This window comes from Grampus griseus (genome assembly GCF_964374135.1).
Source record: "Grampus griseus genome assembly, chromosome: 16".
NCBI lineage: Eukaryota > Metazoa > Chordata > Mammalia > Artiodactyla > Delphinidae > Grampus > Grampus griseus.
The window spans coordinates 19,089,853-19,112,246 of record NC_139010.1 but is presented as its reverse complement, the minus strand read 5'-3'; positions in this window follow the sequence as shown (position 1 = coordinate 19,112,246).

Genomic DNA, 22,394 nt, shown 5'->3' with positions numbered 1-22,394 from the left:
TTTCCGACTTACCCCATGTTCTGTGATTATCTCCAAGCTCACCTATTGTGCCTCAAAGAGCAGTGTTTAATCGTTTTCCATGGCTAATATTCCATTGTGTACATGGACCACTTCTTTATCCGTTCATTTGTTGATGGACATTTTGGAAGCTTCACTGTCTTGGCTATTGTGAATAGGATGCAGTGCAGATTTTGCAACCTGGGTCTTCTCGCTTCTGGTCTTCTCAAGTGAGAGGCCCAGTGGTGTGATTGCTGGATTGAATGGTAACTCAATTTTTACTTTTAAAGGCAGCTCCTTTCTGTTCTCATTATTGGTTGTTACCACTTTACATCTCACCAGCAGCTAGAGGGTACACAGTTCTCTAAAGCCCCCTCAGTATTTATTGTTTGTAGATTTTTCCTGATCGTCAGTCGAAGGGTGTGAGTTGAAAACATTTTGTGGGTTAGATTTGCATGAGTCTAATAATTCCTGCAGTTGAGCTTTTATCCATCTTCCTTTTCTTTATAAAAGAGAGTGAGACAAACTTACCTCTTCATACTATCTTCTTGAAACATTTTCCTGTTTTGAATTTTTTTCTCCATTCCCTACATCCGCATAATTTTTTAGGGCAGGTGTCCTTTACAGCCCTGAGTCCTTGTGAATGTCAAGTGACCATTAGCTGTGGGCTTAAAGCCGCTCTTGCGGGAAACAGCCACAAGGCGGCAGCATTTCTTCCTTTCCAACTCTGGGTTCTTGGGCAACAGAGCTTTCCTGAAAATCGTGTTAGTAGCCTGCAAATTAGAGTGGAATGTGCCAGGGCAAACCCCCAAGACCTTATATCTCCTTACTTCTTGTTTGTTTTATAAATTTAATTTTTATTAATTATCTGAACAAACTTGATAAAAAAAAATACTTTGTTTCTCCTAGGTGTACAGAATCTGGTTCATTATATCAGTGTATCTGTCTATTTATCTTTGGATCCTTTACCGTGTCGGTTATTACAGAGTGTTGAGTAGACATTTCTTGGTATTCCATAGGTATTTTGTGATTATATATTTCATATGTATTAGCACATGTTCGTTAACCCCCATATCCTAATTCATCCATTCCTTACACGTTTCCATTTGGTTAAACGTAATTTTGTTTTCTTAATCCATCCTTTTCCTTCTCTTGGAAATAAGTTCGTGGGTATCAATATTTTGGTAACACCTATGAGTGATGTCATAGGATATCTGTCTTTCAGTTTCTTTCTTACTTCAAGTTGGGTGATGATCTTTAGGTCCTTCTATGATGGTGCAAACGGCACAGTTTCATTCTTTTCCATGGCTAATATTCCATTGTGTACATGGACCACTTCTTCCTTGTACATTTTTCTGCCGATAGACACTTTGATTTCTTCCAAGTCTTGGCTATGGTAAATGTTCCTGTAGTGCAGGATTGCCAGCCTGTATCTTTTTCATTCCGGTCTGCTCAGGTGATAGGCGCATCAAAGGGCCTACCAGATCACATGGTAGCTCAATTTTTGCCTTTAAACGCACCACCATTCTTTTCTCACTACTGGCTGTTACTAGTTTATCTCCCTGCAGCAGCCAGAGGGGACACAGGTGTCGAAAACCCTTTCAGCATTCATTCATTGTAGACTATTCTCCTGATCATCATTCAGACGGCTTGAGGTGAACGTCTCTGTAGATTGGATTTGCAAGGCTTTATTAATTGCTACTGTTGAGCATTTTTACATTCCCTTTTCCTTTCTAAAGAAAAAAAAGCAAGAAAAGACAAAATGTGTGTAACATATGCCTCTTGAAATTGCCTTCTTGAAATGCTGACGTCTTTTGAATTTTGTGTTCGCTTTGCGACCGCAGGATTTTTTTGAAGGCAGGTGTCATTTACAGGCCTGCAATTCTTTTGAATATTAAGTGACCATTAGCGCTGGGTTTAAAACTGCTGTTGTGTGAAACGGCCAGAAGGCGGCAGCATTTCTCCTTACCAAATCTGGTTACTAGGGCAACAGAGCTGTATTGCAAGTTGTGCTGTAGGTTGTAAATTAGAACGGAAAGTGCCAGGGAAAGCCTCTTAAGATTATGTCTCATTATTTCTTGTTCGTTTATTAATTTAATTTTTATTCTTTATCACAGCCAACTTCATTACAATGTTTTGTTTGTTCTAGGTGTGGTCCTTTTACACATATACAGGTATCTATCCTTCTTCGGATCCTTTTCCCATGTAGGTTATGACACAGTATTGAGTAGTCTTCCCTTGGTATTCCGTAGGACTTTGGTAATTATATATTTCACATGTGTTTCTATACCTCTGTTAACCCCAATATCCTAATGGATCCAATCCTCACACCTTTCCATTTGGTGAACCATAAGTTTGTTTAATGAATCTGTGATTGCCTTTCTCTGTGGAAATATCTTCATTGGTATCAACGTTTAGGTAACACCTATAAGTGATACGATAGGATATGTGTCTTTCGCTTTCTCACTTACTGCGAGTTGCATGATTACTTCTAGACTCATCTATGGTGCTGCAAATGGCATTGTTTCATTTTCTCCAAGGCTAGTGTTCCATCTCTACATGCAGCAGTTCTTCTTTGTCCACCCATCTGTTGGTGGACTTTTTGGTTACTTCCATATCTTGGCTATTGTAATACTGTGCAGTGCAGATTTTCCTGCCTGATTCTTTCCAATTCTGTCTTCTTAGGTTATAGGTCCAGGAGTGGGCCACCTGGATCATATGGTAGCTCAATGTTTACCTTTTAAAGGCATCTCCATTCTGTTCTCATTAGTGGTTCTTTCCAGGGTACGTCCCACTTCAAGTTGAGGATATGCATTTCTCCACAACACCTTCAGCATTTATTGCTTATAGTTTTCCAGCTGATGGTTATTCTGAGTGGTGTGAGCTGATACCTCTTTGTGGTTGAATTGGCATGTGTCTCATAATCCGTTGAAGTTGAGCTTTAAGGCATGTCCTTTTTATTTTTCAAACAGTGATTACAGCTTAGTTCTTCAAAGTGTTTCCTTAAAGTATGAGTCACATTTTGAAATTTTTTGGCCATTACCTCCCTCAAGACATTTTGAGGGCAGGATTCATTTACAGCCCTGCAGTACTTGTTCACATGAAGTGACCATTAGCACAGGCTTTAAAGCTGCTTTTGCAGGTAATGACCAGAGGGTGGCAGCCTTTCTACGTTCCCCACACTGGTGCTAGGGAAACAGACCTTCTGGCCAGTGGTGTTCCTCGGTTATAAATTAGAGTGGAATGTGGCCGGATAAACCCACCAATGCTGATGTGCTTTATTTTGTTTGTTTTTGAAATTTAATTTATATTTTTTATTGAAGTAATATTCCATTTCGTACATGGGCCACTTCTTGGTGCATTCCTCTGTTGATGGACATTTTCGTTGCTTCCAAATGTTGGCTATGGTAAATATTGCTGGAGTGCCGGTTTGCCAGTTTGTGTGTTTTTGATTCTCATTTTCTCATGCGATAGGTCCAGCAGTGGCTATGACTGTTTGACCGGTAGCTCAATGTTTCCCTTTTCAAAGCACCTCCACTGTGTTTTCATTAGTGGCTCTTACCACATCCCCCTTAGAACTCCAAAATCGCTTCAGCATTTATGGCTTGCAGCATTTTTGCTCATGGCCATTCTGACGGCTGTGAGCTGCTAGGTTTTTGTAATTTGGGTTTGCATGTCTGTATAAATTCCTAAAATTCATCATTTTTCCAGGCCTTTTTCTTTTCCGTTAAAAAAAATGAAAGAGAAAAAACTGTGAGTACAATATATGTCTTGGAATTTTTTTCTTAGTAGGTTGCCCTCTTTTGAATATTTTGTTCGATTTTCGACCCCAGGAATTTTTTGGTGGGCGGATGTCATTACAGGACTGCAAGTTTGATGAATATTTAGTGACCACTAGCTGTGTGTTTAAAGCTGCTATTGTGTGAAAAGGCCACAAGGAGGCAGCACTTCTCCATTCCCCCATCTGGGTACTAGGGCAGCAAAGCCTTACTGGAAGTCGTGTTCCTAGGTGGTAAATTAGAATGGAATGTGCCAGGCAAAACCCCCATGAGTTTATCTCTCATTACTTCTTGTTGGTTGTTTGAATTTTTGTAACCGGGTTAATGATTAAAATATTGTTTGTTCTAGGTGTACGCAATCTGGTTCATTTGTACATTATATATGTCTATTCATGTACAGGTCGTCTTCCCATGTAAATTATTACAGAGTGTTCCGTAGACCTCCCTTGCTATATGGTCGGTCTTTTCGTTATATGTATTGAATAGGTATTGGATACGTATGGTAACCCTAATCTTAATTTATCCATTCCCCCCACCTTTCCTTTTAGATGAGCATAGTTTGTTTTCTAAGTCTGTGAGTGTCTTTCCCTGTGGCGATATGTTCATTTGTGTCCGTTGTTAGATAACACCTATACGTGATATCATAGGATATATGTCTTTTGCTTTCCGACTTGCCTCATGTTCTGTGATTATCTCTAGGCTCATCTACGGTGTCTCAAAGAGCATCGTTTCGTTGTTTTCCGTGGCTAATATTCCATTGTGTACATGGACCACTTCTTCTTTATCCATTCATCTGTTGATGGACCTTTCGGTTGCTTCCATGTCTTGGCTATTGTGAATAAGGCTCCAGTGCAGCCTTTGTAGCCTGTCTCTTCTCGATTCTGGTCTTCTCAGGTGAGAGCCCCAGCGGTGGGACTGCTGCATCCAATTGTAGCTCAATTTTTACTTTTAAAGGCAACTCCTTTCTGTTCTCATTATTGGCTCCTATCGCTTTACATCTCACCAGCAGCTAGAGGGGACACAGTTCTCTCAAACCCCTTCAGCATTTATTGTTTGTAACCTTTTTGCTGGTGGTCAGTCGACTGCTGTGAGTTGAAACCTTTTTGTAGATTAGATTTGCAGGAGTCTAAAGATTCCTGATGCTGAGCTTTTATCCGCTTTCCTTTTTTAAAAAAGAGAGTGAGTAAAACTTAACTCTTCATACTATCATCTTGAAAATTTGGTCTGTTTTGAATTTTTGGGTCATTCCCTACCTCAGGACATTTTTTGAGGGCAGGTGTCCTTTACAGCCCTGAGTCCTTGTGAATGTTAAGTGACTGTCAGCTGTGGGTTTAAAGCCACCCTTGCGGGAAATGGCCACAAGGCGGCAGCATTTCTACATCTCCAACTCTGGGTTTTGGGGCAACAGAGCCTTCCTGGAAATCGTGTTAGTAGGCTGCAGATTAGAGTGAAATGTGCCAGGGCAAACCCCCAAGAGCTTATGTCTCCTTACTTCTTGTTTGTTTTTTAAATTTAATTTTTCTTTATTATCAGAGCCAATTTGACAAAAATGTTGTGTGTGTTCTAGGTGTACACAATCTGGTTCATTATATCTATGTATCTATCTATTCATCTTTGGATCCTTTCCCGTTAGGTTATATACACAGTGTTGAGTAGACCTCTCTTGGTATTCCATAGGTATTTTGTGATTATTTATGTCATATGTATTAGTACATGTCCATTAACACCCATATCCTAATTCATCCATTCCTTACAACTTCCCATTTGGTTAAACATAATTTTGTTTTCTTAATCCATGCGTGTCCTTCTCTTGGAAGTAAGTTCATGGGTATCGATTTTTAGGTAACTCCTATAAGTGATGTCATAGGATATCTGTCTTTCAGTTTCTCTCTCACTTCAAGTTGGGTGATTATCTCTGGTCCTTCAATGGTGGTGCAAACGGCCCTGTTTCATTCTTTTCCATGTCTAGTATTCCATTGTGAAGATGGACCACTTCTTCTTTGTGCATTTTTGTGTTGATGGACATTTTGGTTTCTTCCAAGTCTTGGCTATGGTAAATGCTGCTGCAATGCAGGATTGCCAGCCTGTGTCTTTTCGACTCTGCTCTGCTCAGTTGATCCGCCCGTCAGTGGGCCTACCAGATCACATGGTAGCTCAATTGTTACCTTTAATCACACCTCCATTCTCTTCTCAACCCTGGCTGTTACCGGTTTACATCCCACCAGCAGCTAGAGGGTACACAGTTCTCTAAAACCCCTTCAGCACTTGTTCTTTGAAGACTTTTTCGCTGGAGATCATTCTGACGGCTGAGAGGTGAACGTTTTTGTACATTGGATTTGCATGGCTTTATTAATTCCTGATGTTGAGCATTGTTCCATGCCCCTTTTTTTCTTAAAGAAAAGAGAAACGAAAGAAAAGACAAAATGAGCGTAACATGGGCCTCTTGAGCTTCACTTCCTGAAATGTCGCGTTTTGAATTTTTTGGTCGATTTTCGACCGCAGGGTATTTTTTGTGGGCAGGTGTCATTTAGAGGCCTGCCATTATTTTGAATATTAAGTGACCATTAGCGCTGGGTTTAAAGCTGCTGTTGTGTGAAACGGCCACAAGGCGGCAACTGTTCTCATTTCCCAAATCTGGTTACTAGGGCAACAGAGCTTTAATGGAAGTTGTGTTCTGATTGTAAATTGGAATGCAATGTGCCAGAAAAAGCCCCTTAAGTTTATGTCTCCTTACTTCTTTTTCTTTTTTAAATTTAATTTTCATGTTTTATCAAAGCAAATTTGATTGCAATGTTTTGTTTGTTATCGGTGTGCAAGATGTGGTTCTTTTACACATATACATATATCTCTTCTTCTTCGGATCCTATTCCCATGTAGGTTATGACACAGTGTTGAGTGGTTTTCTCTTGGTATTCCGTAGGTCTTTGGTGATTATATATTTCACATGTGTTTCTATATCTCTGTTAACCCCAATATCCTAATGTATCCAATCCTCAAACCTTTCCATTTGGTGAACCATAAGTTTGTTCAATGAATCTGTTATTGGCTTTCTCTGTGGAAATATCTTCATTGGTATCAACTTTTAGGTAACACCTATAAGTGATATGATAGGATATGTGTCTTTCGCTTTCTCACTTACTACAAGTTGCGTGATTACTTCTAGACTCATCTATGGTGCTGCAAATGGCATTGTTTCATTTTTTCCAAGGCTAATATTCCATCTCTACATGCAGCAGTTCTTCTTTGTCCACCCATCTGTTGGTGGACTTTTTGGTTACTTCCGTATCTTGGGTATTGTAATACTGTGCAGTGCAGATTTTCCTGCCTGATTCTTTCCAATTCTGTCTTCTTAGGTTATAGGTCCAGGAGTGGGCCACCTGGATCATATGGTAGCTCAATGTTTACCTTTTAAAGGCATCTCCATTCTGTTCTCATTAGTGGCTCTTTCCATGGTACGTCCCACTTCAAGTTGAGGGTATGCATTTCTCCACAACACCTTCAGCATTTATTGTTTATAGTTTTCCAGCTGATGGTTATTCTGAGTGGTGTGAGCTGATACCTCTTTGTGGTTGAATTGGCATGTGTCTCATAATCCGTTGAAGTTGAGCTTTAAGGCATGTCCTTTTTATTTTCCAAACAGTGATTACAGCTTAGTTCTTCAAAGTGTTTTCTTAAAGTATGTGTCACATTTCGAAAATTTTAGCCATTACTTCCCCCAAGACATTTTGAGGGCAGGTTTCATTTACAGCCCTGCAGTACTTGTTCACATGAAGTGACCATTAGCACAGGCTTTAAAGCTGCTTTTGCAGGTAATGGCCAGAGGGTGGCAGCCTTTTTACGTTCCCCACACTGGTACTAGGCAAACATACCTTCCTGCCAGTGGTGTTCCTCGGTTATAAATTAGAGAGGAATGTGCCTGGATAAAGCCACAAACGCTTATGTCTCCTTACTTATGTTTGTTTTTAAATTGAATTTATATTTGTTATTGGAGAAATATTCCATAATGTACATGGACCACTTCTTGTTGGTGCATTCCTCAGTTGATGGACATTTTCGTTGCTTCCAAGTGTTGGCTATGGTAAATATTGCTGGAGTGGAGTATTGTCAGTCAGTGAGTTTATGATTCTCATTTTCTCATGTGATAGGCCTAGGAGTGGGTATGACTGATTGACTGGTAGCTCAATGTTTACCTTTTCAAAGCACCTCCATTGTGTTTTCCTTTGTGGCTCTTACCGCGTCCCCCTTAGAACCGAGGGTACGAATTTCTCTACAATCCCTTCAGCATTTATAGTTTGCAGCATTCTTGCTAATGGTCAATCTGACTGCTGTGACCTGATAGGTTTTTGTAAGTTGGGTTTGCATATCTTTAAAAACTCCTAAAATTAATCATTTTCTATGCCTTTTTCTTTTCCATTAAGAGTAAAGTGTGAGTACAATATATTTCTTGAAATTGTCTTCTTGGAAGGTTGCCCTCTTTTGAATTTTTGGTCGATAGTCGACCCCAGGATTTATTTGGAGGGCAGATGTCATTACAGAACTGCAAGTTTGGTGAACATTTAATGACCATTAGCACTGGGTTTAAAGCTGCTGTTGTGGGAAACGGCAACAAGGAGGCAGCATTTCTCCATTCCCAATTCTGGGTATTAGGGCAGCAGAGCCTTTCTGGAAGTCGTGATCCTAGGTTGTAAGTTAGAATGGAATGTGCCAGGAGGAACGCCCATAAGTTTATATCTCATTACTTCTTCTTGGTTTTTAAAATTTTTTTAATCGGGGTAATGATTAGATATTGTTTGCCCAGATGTACACAATCTGGTTCATTTCTACTATATATATATATATATATATATATATATATATATATATATATATATATATATATATATATATATTCATGTGCAGATCCTCTTTCCACGTAAAACATTACAGATTGTTCCATAGACCTCTCTTGCTCTATGGTCGGTCTTTTTGATATATATTTATAATATATATTTGTATACGTATGGTAAAGCTTAATTTACCCATTCTTCCCACCTTTCCTTTTAGATAAGCATACTTAATTTCTAAGTCTGTGAGTGTCTTTCTCTGTGGAAATATGTTCATTTGTGTTAGTTATTAGATAACGCCTATAAGTGATATCATACGATATAGGTCTTTTTCTTTTTGACTTACCTCATATTCTGTGATTATCTCCAAGCTCATCTATGGTGCCTCAAATAGAAGTGTTTCATTGTTTTCCGTGGCTAATATTCTATTGTGAACGTGGACCACTTCTTTATCCTTACATCTGTTGATGGACATTTTGGTTGCTTCATTGTCTTGGCTATTGTGAATAAGGCTGCAGTGCAACTTTTGCAGCCCAGGTCTTCTCAACTCTGGTCTTCTCAGGTGAGAGGCCCAGTGGTGTGACTGCTGGATTGAATGGTACCTCAAGTTTTACTTTTAATCGTAGCTCCTTTCTGTTCTCATTATTGGCTGTTACCACTTTACATCTCACCAGCATCTAGAAGGTACACAGTTCTCTAAATCCCCTTCAGAATTTATTGTTTGTAGACTTTTTGCTAATGGTCAGTCGACTGGTGTGAGTTGAAACCTTTTTGTACATTAGATTTGCAGGATTCTAATAATTCCTGAGGTTGAGCTTTCACCCATTTTCCTTTTTTTAAAATAGAGGGTGCATCAAACTTACCTCCTCATACTAGCGTCTTGAAAAATTTGCCAGTTTTGAAATTTATTGTCCATTCCCTACCTCAGCACAGTTGTTCAGGGGAGGTGTCCTTTACAGCCCTGAGTCCTTGTGCATGTTAAGAGACCATTAGCTGTGGGCTTAAAGCCGCTCTTGCAGGAAACGGCCACAAGCCGGCAGCATTTCTACATTTCCAACTCTGGGTTTTTGGGCAGCAGAACCTTCCTGGAAATCGTGCTATTAGGCTGCAAATTAGAGTGGAATGTGCCAGGGCAAACCCCCAAAAGCTTATATCTCCTTACTTCTTGTTTGTTTTATAAATTTAATTTTTATTAATTATCTGAGCAAACTTGATAAAAATATTTTGTTTCTCCTAGGTGTACAGAATCTGGTTCATTATATCAATGGATCTGTCTATTTATCTTTGGATTCTTTACCGTGTAGGTTATTACTGAGTGTTGCGTAGACCTCACTTGGTATTCCATAGGTATTTTGTGATTATATATTTCATATGTATCAGTATATGTCTGTTAACCCCCATATCCTAATTCACACATTCCTTACACTTTGCCATTTGGTTAAAGATAATTTTTTCTCTTAATCCATGCTTTTCCTTCTCTTGGAAATAAGTTCATGAGTATCAATTTTTAGGTAACACCTAGAAGTGATATCGTAGGATATCTGTCTTTCACTTTCTTTCTTACTTCAAGTTGGGTGATTATCTCTAGGTCCTTATATGGTGGTGCAAACGGCACTGTTTCTTTGTTTTCCATGGCTAATAAAAATATTCCATTGTTTACATGGACCACTTCCTCTTTGTGCATTTTTCTGTTGATGGACATTTTGGTTTCTTCCAAGTCTTGGCTATGTTAAATGTTCCTGCAGTGCAGGATTTCCAGCCTGTGTCTTTTCCATTCTGCTCTGCTCAGGTGATAGGCGCATCTCAAAGGATCTACGAGATCACATTGTTTCTCAATTTTTACCCTTAAACGCACCTCCATTATGTTCTCACTACTGGCTGTTAGAAGTTTACATCCCCCCAGGAGCTAGAGGGTACACAGTTCTCTGAAACCCCTTCAGCATTTTTTGTTTGTAGACTTTTTGCTGAAGAACATCTGACGGCTGTGAGGTGAACATTTCTGTAATTGGATTTGCATGGCTTTATTAATTGCTGATGTTGCGCATTTTTCAAGTCCCTTTTATTTTAGAGAAAAAAAAAGAAAAGACAAAATGTGCGTAAAATATGCCTCTTGAAATTGTCTTGTTGAAATGTTGACGTCTTTTGAATTTTCTGGTCGATTTACGACGCCATAATTTTTTTGTTGCCAGGTGTCATTTACAGGCCTGCAGTTATTTTGAATATTAAGTGACCATTACCGCTTTGTGTGAAACGACCAGAAGGCGGCAGCACTTCTCCTTACCAAATCTGTTTACTAGGGCAACAGAACCATAATGGAAGTTGTGTCATAGGTTGTAAATTAGAATGGAATGTGCCAGGAAAAGCCCCTTAAGATTATGTCTCATTACTTCTTGTTCGTTTCTTTAATTTAATTTTTATTCTTTATCACAGCAAATTAGATTACAATGTTTTGTTCTAGGTGTGCAAGATGTGGTTCTTTTACACATATTCATATATCTATTCTTCTTCAGATCTTTTTCCCATGTAGGTTATGACACAATGTTGAGTAGTCTTCTCTTGGTATGCCGTAGGTTTTTGGTGATTATATATTTCACATGTGTTTGTATATCTCTGTTAACCCCAATATCATTATGTATCCGATCCTCACACCTTTCCATCTGGTGAGCCATAAGTTGGTTTAATGAATCTGTGATTGCCTTTCTCTCTGGAAATATCTTCACTGGTATCAATTTTTAGGTAACACCCATAAGTGATATGATAGGATATGTGTCTTTCACTTTCTCACTTACTAGCAGTTGCATGGTTACCTCTAGATTCCTCTATGGTCCTGCAAATGACATTGTTTTATTTTTTTCCTTGGCTAATATTCCATCTGTACGTATACCTGTTCTTCTTTGTCCACTCATCTCTTGATGGACGTTTTGGTTGCTTCCATGTCTTGGCTATTGTAATACTTCTACAGTGCAGATTTGCCTGCCTGTGTCTTTCCAAGTCTGTCTTCTTAGGCTATAGCCTGAGAAGTCGTCCTTCTGGATCATATAGTAGCTCAAGGTTTCCCTTTAAAAGCCACCTCCATTCTGTTCCCACTAGTGGCTCTTACCTGGTTACATCCCACTTCAAATTGAGGGTATGCATTTCTCTAAAACCTCTTCAGCATTGATCGTTTGTAGTTGTTTTGCTGATGCTTATTCTGAGTGGTGTGAGCTGATACCTCTTTGTGGTTGGATTTGCATGTGTCTCCTACTCCCTTGAAATTGAGCTTTCAGGCATGTCCTTTTATTTTTCAAACTGTTATTACAGGTGACTTCTTCAAATTGTTTTCTTGAAGTATGTGCCACATTTTGAAAATTTTGGGCCTTTACCTGCCTCAAGACATTTTAAGGGCAGGTTTCATTTGAAGCCCTGCAGTACTTGTGCATATGAAGTGCCCCTTAGCACAGATTTAAAAGCTGCTGTTGCAGGTATCGGCCAGAGGGCGGCAGCATTTCTACATTCTCCACTCTGGTACCGAGGGAAACAGACCTTCCTGCCAGTGGTGTTCCTCAGTTATAAATTAGAGTGGAATGTGCCCGGATAAACCCACCAAAGCTGATGTCTCCTTATTTTGTTTGTTTATGACATTTAATTTATATTTTTTGGGGGAGTAATATGCCATTCTGTACATGGACCACTTCTTCTTTGTGCATTCCTCTGTTGATGGACATTTTCGTTGTTTCCAAGTGTTGCCGATGGTGAATATTGCTGGAGTGCAGTATGCCAGCCTGTGACTTTTGATTCTCCTTTTCTCAGGTGATAGGCCCAACAGTGGGTATGATTCATTGACTGGTAGCTCAGTGTTTACCTTTTCAAAGCACCTGCATTGTGTTTTCATTAGTGGCTCCTACCACGTCCCAATTAGCACCGAGGGTACGCATTTTTCCACAACCCCTTCAGCATTTATTGTTTTTAGAATGTTTGTTAATGGCCATTCTGACTGGTGTGGGCTGATAGGTTTTTGTCATTTGGACCTACCTGTCTTTAATAATTCCTAATATTCAGCATTTTCCACACCTCTTTTATTTAGAAAAAAATGTGAGTACAATATACCTCTTGAAATTGTCTTCTTGTAGGGTTGCCCTCTTGAATTTTGTGGTCGATTTTCAACGCCAGTATTTTTTTGGAGAGCAGGTGTCATTTACAGGCCTGCAATGATTGTGAATATTTAGTGACCATTAGCACTGGGTTTAAAACTGGTGTTGTGGGAAACGGCCACAAGGCGGCAGCATTTCTGCATTCCCAAATCTGTTTACTAGGGCAGCACAGCCTTTCTGGAAGTCCTGTTACTAGGCTGTAAATTAGAATGGAATGTGCCAGGAAAAAGCCCCTGAAGTTTATGTCTCATTACTTCTTTTTTTTTTTTTTTTTTTTTTTTTGCGGTACGCGGGCCTCTCACTGTTGCGGCTCTTCCCGTTGCAGAGCACAGGCTCCGGACGCGCAGGCTCAGCGGCCATGGCTCACGGGCCCAGCAACTCCGCGGCATGTGGGATCCTCCCGGACCGGGGCACGAACCCGTGTCCCCCACATCGGCAGGCGGACTCTCTACCACTGCGCCACCAGGGAGGCCCTCATTACTTCTTGTTTGTTGTTTTTATTGTTTGAATCGGGGTAATGATTCGAATACAGTTTTTCCTAGGTGTACACAATCTGGTTCATTCTTACATCATATATATGTATTCATGTACGGATCCTTTTCCCATGTAAAGGATTACAGAGTGTTCTGTACACCTCCCTTGCTATGTGCTCGGGTTTTTTGATATTATGTACTTAATCTGTATTTGTATAGGTATGGTAAACCTAATCTTAATTTATCCATCGCCACCACCTTTCCTTTTAGATAAGCATAGTGTGTTTTCTAAGTCTGTGTGTGTCTTTCTGTGTGGAAATATGTCCAGTTTTGTCAGTTGCTAGGTAACACCTGTAAGTCATATCATAGGATATATGTCTTTTGTTTTCCAACTTACCTCATGTTCTATGATTATCTATAGGCTCATCTATGGTACCTGAAAGAGCAGTGTTTCATTGTTTTCCATGGCTAATATTCCATTGTGTACATGGACCACTTCTTCTTTATCCATTCATCTGTTGATGGACATTTAGGTTGCTTCCATGTCTTGGCTATTGTGAATAAGGCTGAAGTGCAGCTTTTGTGGCCTCTGTCTTCTGGATTCTGGCCTTCTCAGGTGAGAGGCCCAGCGGTGGGCCTGTTGCATCGAATGTTAGCTCAAGTTTTACTTTTAAATGCAGCTCCTTTCTGTTCTCATAATTGGCTGTTACCACTTTACATCTCACCAGCAGACAGAGGGTACACAATTCTCAAAAAACACTTCAGCATTTATTATTTGTAGACTTTTTGTTGATGGTCAGTTGACCTGTGTAAGTTGAAACCTTTATGTAGATTATATTTGCATGAATGTACTAATTCCTGAGGTTGAGCTTTTATCCATTTTCCTCTTTTTTAGAAGACAGTGAGTAAGACTTACGTCTTCATACTATCTTCTTGAAAAATTTTCCTCTTTTGAATTTTTTTGGCCATTTCCTACATCAGGTCACTTTTTGAGGGCAGGTGTCCTTTACCGGCCTGAGTCCTTGTGAATGTTAAGTGACCATTAGCTGTGGGCTTAAAGCCACTCTTGCGGGAAATGGCCAAAAGGCGGAAGCATTTCTACATTTCCAACTCTGAGTTTTTGGGCAAAAGAGCCTTCCTGGAAATCGTGTTAGTAGGCTGCAAATTAGAGGGGAGTGATGTGCCAGCGCAAACCCCCAAGAGCTTATATCTCCTTACTTGTTGTTTTAATTTAATTTTTATTAGGTATCAGAGCAAATTTGATAAAAATGTTGTTTCTCCTAGGTGTACAGAATCTGGTTCATCGTATCAATATATCTGTCTATTCATCTTTGGGTCCTTTCCTGTGTAGGTTATTACAGAGTGTTGAGTAGACCTCTCTTGCTATTGCATACGTATTTAGTGATTATATATTTCATATGTCTTAGTACATATCTGTTAACCCCCATATCGTAATTCATCGATTCTTTACACCTTTCCAATTCGTTAAACGTAATTTTATTTTCTTAGTCCATGCTTTTCCTTCTCTTGGAAATAAGTTCATGGGTATCAATTTTTAGGTAACACCTAGAAGTAATGTCATAGGATATCTGTCTTTCAGTTTCTTTCTTACTTCAAGTTGGGTGATTATCTCTATGTCCTTATATGGTGGTGCAAATGGCACTGTTTCATTGTTTTTCGTGGCTAATATTCCATTGTATACATGGACCATTTCTTCTTTGTGCATTTTTCTGTTGATGGACATTTTGGTTTCTTCCAAGTCTTGGCTATGTTAAATGTTCCTGTAGTGCAGTTTTGCCAGCCTGTGTCTTTATCATTCGGGTCTGCTCATGTGATAGGCGCATCAAAGGACCTATCAGATCCCATGGTAGCTCAATTTTTACCCTTAAACGCACCTCCATTATGTTCTCACTATTGACTGTTACCAGTTTACATCCCCCCAGCAGCTAGAGGGTACACAGTTCTCTCAAACCACATCAGCATTTATCCTTTGTAGACTTTTTGCTGATGGTCAGTCGACTGGTGTGAGTTGAAACCTTTTTATAGATTACATTTGCATGAGTCTAATAATTCCTGAGGTTGAGCTTCTATCCATTTTCCTTTCTTTAACAAGATAGTAAGTCAAACTTACCGCTTCATACTACGTTCTTGACAATTTTGCCGTTTTTGAATTTTTTTTGGCCATTCCTCACCTCAGTACATTTTTTGAGGGCAGGTGTCCTTTACAGCCCTGAGTCCTTGTGAATGTTAAGTGACCATTAGCTGTGGGTTTAAAGACGCTCCTGCAGGAAACGGCCACAAGGCGGCAGCATTTCTACATTTACAACTCTGAGATTTTGGACAACAGAGCCTTCCTGGAAATCGTGTTAGTAGGCTGCAAATTAGAGTGGAATGTGCCAGGGCACACGCCAAAGAGCTTATATCTCCTTACTTCATTTTTGTTTTTTAAATTTAATTTTTATTTATTATCAGAACAAATTTTATAAAAATGTGTTTGTTCTAGGTTTACAGATTCTAGTTCATTATATCTATGTATCTATCTATTCATCTTTGGTTCCTTTCCCGTGTAGGTTATTACAGAGTGATTAGCTCAGTTTTTAACTTTAAATGCACCACCATTCTATTCTCAATACTGGCTGTTACCAGTTTACATCCCAGCAGCAGCTAGAGGGCACAGAGTTCTCTAAAACCCTTTCAGCATTCATGTTTTGTAGACTATTTTGCTGATGATCATTCTGATGATGGTAAGGTGAACGTCTTTGTAGATTGCATTTGCCTGGCTTTATTTGTTCCTGATATTGAGCATTATTCCATGCATTTTTTTAAACCAAAAAAAAGAAAGAAAAGACAAAATGTGTGCGAAATATGCCTCTTGATATTGTCTTTTTGAAATGTTGACATGTTTTGAATTTGCTGGTCGATTTACGACCCCAGGAATTTTTTGAGGCCTGGTGTCCTTTACAGTCCTGTGACCATTACCTCTTGGTTTAAAGCTGCTGGTGTGTGAAACAGCCACAAGGCGGCAGCATTTCTCCTTTACCAAATCTGGTTACCAGGGCAACAGAGCTTTAATGGAAAACCTGTTCTAGTTTGAAAATTAGAATGGAATGTGCCAGGAAAAAATATTTTAAGCTTATACCTCATTATTTCTTGTTCATATTTTTAATTTAATTTTTATTTTGTATCACAGCAAATTAGATTTTTTTTGTTGTTGTTCTAGGTGTGCAAGATGTGGTTCTTTCACACATATACATATGTGTATTCTTCTTCGGATCCTTTTCTCAGGTAGGTTATGACACAATGTTGAGTGGTCTTCTCTTGGTATTCCGTAGGTCTTTGGTGATTATATATTTCACATGTATTTGCATATCTCTGTTAATCCCAATATCATAATGTATCCAATCCTCACACCTTTCGATTTGGGGAACCATAAGTTTGTTTAATGAATCTGTGATTGCCTTTCTCTCTGGAAATATCTTCATTGGTATCAATTTTTAGGTAATACCTATAGGTGATATACGTTAGCTGTCTTTCAATTTCTCACTTACTACAAGTTGGCTGATTACCTCTAGACTCATCTATGGTGCTGCAAATGGCATTGTTTCATTTTTTCCCGAGCTAATATTCCATCTCTACATGTAGCAGTTCTTCTTTGTCCACCCATCTGTTGATGGACTTTTGGTTGCTTCCATGTCTTGGCTATTGTAATACTGCTGCAGTGCAGATTTGCCTGCCTGTGTTTTTCCAATTCTGTCTTAGTATGTTATAGGGCCAGGAGTGGGCCTGGTGGATCATGTAGGAGGTCAATGTTTACCTTTTAAAGGCACCTCCATTCTGTTTCTATTAGTGGCTGTTACCAGGTTACGTCCCAGTTCAAATTAAGGGTATGCATTTCTCCACAAACTCTTCAGCATTGATCGTTTGTGGTTTCTTTCCTTATGGTTATTCTGAATGGTGTGAGCTGATACCTCTGTGTGGTTGGATTTGCATGTGTCTCATAATCCCTTTAAATTGAGCTTTCAGGCATGTCCTTTTATTTTTCAAATGGCTATTACAGCTTAGTTTTTCACATGGTTTTCTTGAAATATGTACCACATCTTGAAATATATTGGCCTTTACCTACCTCAAGACATGATGAGGGCACATTTCCTTTACAGCCCTGAAGGACTTGTTCATATGAAGTGACAATTAGCATAGGTTTTAAAGCTGCTTTTGCAAGTAATGGCCAGGGACGGAACATTTCATAATTCTATGAAATGTAATTAAACACATAATATATAGTTTTTTCTTTTAAATTTCCATTGTTACGTTTTCAAAGTACAATTATAATTGAAGTTCTTTGTAACAAGAGAAATTTAAAAAGATTAAAGGAAAAGATAATATTTTACCACTTGCCATCCTTTACCGTTTACTGAAACGACTAGCGTAATGTGTAGATTTCTCATTTTATCCAGGAGTTCTATACATCTGGAATATCATATTTCACTGTAGAAAAACAGATTTACCTCTCAGACAATTTACAGGCTACATAACGGTCCATAGAACAAAAGTACCAACTATTTCAGATTTAGCTTTTTGAAGGACACTCAGTAACATTCTGTTTTATTTTCTTGTTCTGCTAATTTGTTTTGACACCAGAAAAGATTTTTAAAATACAACAAAAATAATAAAGCTTGGGGTAAGTATTAGGATTAGGGTATGGGTTAGGGTTATTGTACAGGTGAGAATTAGGGTACAGGAAAGGGTTAGGGCATAGGTTAGGATATGGGGTAGGGCACGGCTAGGTGTTAGGGTACGGGTTAGCATTAGGGTAAGTTTAAGTGTATGCGTTAGGGTTAGGGAACGGGTATGCTTTAGGGTGAGCGTATGTGTTAGGGTATGGGTTAGGATGAGGGGACAGGTAGAGTTAACTTTGCCTAAACCTAACCCGTCCCCTAACCCTACCCTGTACACTAACACGTACGCTAAACCTGAAGCGTTGTCGTACCATAACCTGTACCGTAAACCGTCCTCAAACCCTTACCTGAAGCATTACCCTAACCCGTACACTAACACTAAAGGATACCCTAACACGTAGGCTAACCCTAAACCATTGTCGTACCATAATTTGTACCCTAAACTGTCCCCGTTTCCTAACACTAAACCGTCCCTGTTCCCTAACACTAACACTAACCCTAAACCTTACCCAAAATCTTATCCTAACCGATTCCCTATTCCTAACTCGTATGCTAACAGTAACCTGTACGCTAACACGTATGCTCACCCTAAACCGTTGTTGTACACTAACCTGTACCCTAAACCGTCCTCGTCCCCTAACCCTTACCCAAAGGCTTACCCTAACCCATCCCCTAATGCTAACCCTAACCCTAAACCTTACCCGAAGCCTTACTCTCACCCGTCCCCTAAGCTTAACCCGTACGCTAACACTAAGCCGTGCCCTCACACGTACGCTCACCCTAAATCGTTGCCGTGCCCTAACCTGTACCCTAAACCGTCCCCATCCCCTAACCCTAAACGTAGCCCGAACCCTAACCCTAACCCTTGCCCGAAGCCTTACCCTCACCCGTCCCCTAATCCTAAACCGTACGCTAACGCTAACCCGCGCCCTTACACGTACGCTCCCCCTAAAGCGTTGTACCTTCACCTGGACCCTAAACCGTCCCTGTCCCGTAACCCTAACCCTAGCCCGAACCCTAACCCTAACCCTTCCCCGAAGCCTGACCCTCACCCGTCCCCTAATCCTAACCCGTACGCTAACGCTAACCCGCGCCCTCACACGTACGCTGCCCCTAAAGCGTTGTCGTACCCTCACCCGGACCCTAAATAATCCCCGTCCCCTAACCCTAACCCTAGCCTGAACCCTAACCCTATCCCTTCCCCGAAGCCTGACCCTCACCCGTCCCCTAATCCTAACCCGTACGCTAACGCTAACCCGCGCCCTCACACGTACGCTCCCCCTAAAGCGTTGTCGTACCCTCACCTGGACCCTAAACCGTCCCCGTCCCCTAACCCTAACCCTAGCCCGAACCCTAACCCTAACCCTTCCCCGAAGCCTGACTCTCACCCGTCCCCTAATCCTAAACCGTACGCTAACGCTAACCCGCGCCCTCACACGTACGCTCCCCCTAAAGCGTTGTCGTACCCTCACCTGGACCCTAAACCGTCCCCGTCCCCTAACCCAAACCCTAGCCCGAACCCTAACCCTAACCCTTGCCTGAAGCCTGATCCTCACCCTTCTCCTAATCCTAACCGGTACGCTAACGCTAACCCGCGCCCTCACACGTACATTCCCCCTAAAGTGTTGTCGTACCCTCACCTGGACCCTAAACCGTCCCCGTCCCCTAACCCTAACCCTAGCCCGAACCCTAACCCTAACCCTTCCCCGAAGCCTGACCCTCACCCGTCCCCTAATCCTAACCCGTACGCTAACGCTAACCCGCGCCCTCACACGTACGCTCCCCCTAAAGCGTTGTCGTACCCTCACCTGGACCCTAAACCGTCCCCGTCCACTAACCCTAACCCTAGCCCGAACCCTAACCCTAACCCTTCCCCGAAGCCTGACCCTCACCCGTCCCCTAATCCTAACCCGTACGCTAACGCTAACCCGCGCCCTCACACGTACGCGCCCCCTAAAGCGTTGTCGTACCCTCACCTGGACCCTAAACCGTCCCCGTCCCCTAACCCTAACCCTAGCCCGAACCCTAACCCTAACACTTCCCCGAAGCGTGACCCTCACCCGTCCCCTAATCCTAACCTGTACGCTAACGCTAACCTGCGCCCTCACACGTACGCTCCCCCTAAAGCATTGTCGTACCCTCACCTGGATCTTAAACTGTCCCCATCCCCTAACCCAAACCCTAGCCCGAACCCTAACCCAACCCTTCCCCGAAGCCTAACCCTCACCCGTCCCCTAATCCTAAACCGTACGCTAACGCTAACCCGCGCCCTCACACGTACGCTCCCCCTAAAGCGTTGTCGTACCCTCATGGACCCTAAACCGTCCCCGTCCCCTAACCCTAACCCTAGCCCGAACTCTAAGCCTAACACTTCCCCGAAGCCTGACCCTCACCCGTCCCCTAATCCTAACCTGTACGCTAACGCTAACCCGTGCCCTCACACGTACGCTACCCCTAAAGCGTTGTCGTAGCCTCACCTGGACCCTAAACCGTCTCCGTCCCCTAACCCTAACCCTAGCCGGAACCCTAACCCTAACCCTTACCCGAAGCCTTACCCTCACCCGTCCCCTAATCATAACCCGTACGCTAACACTAACCCGTGCCCTCACACGTACGCTCACCCTAAACCCTTGTCGTACCCTCACCCAACCCTAAACCGTCCCCATCCACTAACCCTAACCCTAGCCCGAACCCTAACCCTAACCCTTACCTGAAGCCTTACCCTCACCCGTCCCCAAATCCTAACCCGTACACTAACACTATCCCGTGCCCTCACACGTACGATCACCCTAAACCGTTGTCGTACCCTCTCCCGGACCCTAAACCGTCCCCGTCCTCTAACCCTAACCCTAGCCCGAACTCTATCCCTAACACTTACCCGAAGCCTTACCCTCACCCGTCCCCTAATTCTAACCCGTACGCTAACACTAACCCGTGCCCTCACACGTACGCTCACCCTAAACCGTTGTCGTACCCTCACCCGGACCCTAAAACGTCCCCGTCCCCGTCCCCTAACCCTAACCCGAAACCTAACCCTAACACTTACCCGAAGCCTGACCCTCACCCGTCCCCTAATCCTAACCCGTATGCTTACACTAACTTGTGACCTCACACGTACGCTCGCCCTAAACCGTTGTCATACCCTCACCCGGACACTAAACCGTCCCCGTCCCCTAACCCTAACCCTAGCCCGAACCCTAACGCTAACCCTTACCTGAAGCCTTACCCTCACCCGTCCCCAAATCCTAACCCGTAGACTAACACTATCCCGTGCCCTCACACGTACAGTCACCCTAAACAGTTGTCGTACCCTCTCCTGGACCCTAAACCGTCCCCGTCCTCTAACCCTAACCCTAGCCCGAACTCTATCCCTAACACTTACCCGAAGTCTTACCCTCGCTCCTGCCCTAATCCTAACCCGTACGCTAACACTAACCCGTGCTCTCACACGTACGGTCACCCTAAACCGTTGTCGTACCCTCACCCGGACCCTAAACCGTCCCCGTCCCCTAACCCTAACCCTAGCCCGGACCGTAACCCTAACCCTTACCCGAAGCCTTACCCTCACCCGTCCCCTAATCCTAACCCGTGTGCTAACACTAACCCGTGCCCTCACACGTACGCTCATCGTAAACCGTTGTTTTATCCTTATCCAGACCCTAAACCGTCCCCGTCCCCTAACCCTAACCCTAGACCGAACCCTAACCCTAACCCTTGCCCAAAGCCATACCCTCACCCGACCCTAATCCTAACCCATACGCTAACACTAACCCGTGCCCTCACACGTACGCTCACCCTAAACTGTTGTCATACCGTCACCCGGACCCTAAACCATCCCCGTCCCCTAAACCTAACCCTAGCCCGAACCCTAACCCTAACCCTTACCCGAAGCCTTACCCTCACCCGTCCCCTAATCCTAACCCGTACGCTAACACTAACCCGTGCCCTCACACGTACGCTCACCCTAAACTGTTGTCGTACGCACACCCAGAAGCTAAACCGTCCCCGTCCACTAACCCTAACGCTATCCCGAACCCTAAACCTAACCCTTACCCGTAGCCTTGCCCTCACCCGTCCCCTAATCCTAAACCATACGCTAACACTAACCCGTTACCTCACACGTACGCTCACCCTAAAGTGTTGTCGTACACTCACCCGGACCCTAAACCGTCCCCGTCCCCTAACCCTAACCCTAGCCCGAACCCTAACCTTAACCCTTGCCCAAAGCCTTTCCCTCACCCGTCCCCTAATCCTAACCCGTACGCTAACACTAACCCGTGCCCTCACACGTACGCTCACCCTAAACCATTGCTGTGCCCTAACCTGTACCCTAACTGTCCCCGTCCCCTAACCCTAACCCCAGCCCGAACCCTAACCCTAACCCTTACCCGAAGCCTTACCTTCACCCGTCCCCTAATCCTAACACGCAAGCTAACACTAACCCGTGCCCTCACACGTATGCTCGCTCTAAACCCTCACCCGAACCCTAAACCGTCCCCGTCCCCTAACCCTAACC